Source organism: Trachymyrmex cornetzi, unplaced genomic scaffold (assembly GCF_001594075.2).
Source record: "Trachymyrmex cornetzi isolate Tcor2-1 unplaced genomic scaffold, Tcor1.1 scaffold16, whole genome shotgun sequence".
Classification (NCBI taxonomy): domain Eukaryota; kingdom Metazoa; phylum Arthropoda; class Insecta; order Hymenoptera; family Formicidae; genus Trachymyrmex; species Trachymyrmex cornetzi.
The window spans coordinates 7,181,322-7,182,446 of NW_017296201.1; the positions used below are offsets into that span (position 1 = coordinate 7,181,322).

The 1,125-nt window shown below is 31.7% G+C and overlaps 1 pseudogene; it reads right to left on the reverse strand.

Annotated features, from left to right (window-relative positions):
- Positions 1–203: 203 nt before the first annotated feature.
- LOC108758584 (uncharacterized) lies at positions 204–779 on the reverse strand (annotated as a pseudogene).
- Positions 780–1,125: the final 346 nt, after the last annotated feature.

A 1,125-nucleotide genomic window follows, 5' to 3' on the forward strand; every position in this document is an offset into this window, starting at 1 on the left:
AACTAGATACTGTTTCGTAAAAATTTTGTAATAATTCATGTATTGACAAACACTTCAATTTATGGTTTTTCAATACAAAATTGTGTCTGAAAAGTTGACTATCCAACTGCTTTTGTTCAGCTATTTTTAGTACATTTTGTCGAAACAACGAATTGTCAGGTAAAGATGGTTCTGCCATGTTTGTTTTCTTCAATTCGTTCAATTCAATATATTTTTTTGATGCACGAATGGAAGCCAAAGTAGAGCGGCGCCAATAACACTCTACTTCTGTGACAGAAGGGTGCTCCGATCTCCTGTGAGTCCACATAAGAAAAGCAATCGCATGCTTACAACCTCCTATGAAATATATAATTATTGATTAGGAAAATAAGACTAAATTTTAGTTAGGATTCATAAATTTACCGTTTGATGCTGCACAGTCATGACATTTAACGTCCAGAATTTTTTCATCTTCTTCGTTAACGGTCAGTGTGACCGAATATCTTTTGCTGTGGATACGGTGTTCAGGACACACTTTGCATTTTAAAATGCATGTTTTTGTTAACTGTTCCCGTTTAAGATATACGTAGCCTATAGCTTCATCACCGTACGATTCACGTGATGACCTATAATAATTGTTCAATATTATTGTTTGAAAAATTATTCTCTATTTATATCGAAAAAATAATGAGTCACAATAAAGTAAACAATCATGAATAGTAGACTTACATTGCAGCTATTGTATTCCTAACCTCAGCAGCGTTAAAATTATCACTCTGTTTTATGTATTCGCACACCATAAACATGTCAATTTTTGGCAGATTTGTTGTATCAGCTTTCATATAACCTGGCTCTAAAATATTTGCCATTTTTGTACACTATTAAAAATAAAACTGTGGAACTGTTAATGTACGTAATAGCAGACAAAAACGCGCGAAGACGAGACAACCCTGTGACGTCATACAAATGAACCACCAATAGTATAGCGTTTTCTTCCGTTTAAATTTTCACGAAATTTTAAACTTTATTAATAAATAAATACAAATGAATTAAATAATTTCATTATTATAGATATAGTTTATAATGCTTATATTTCGATAAATCAATTGAATTCAGCCATTTCGAAATTTACTTGAAGACCGAATT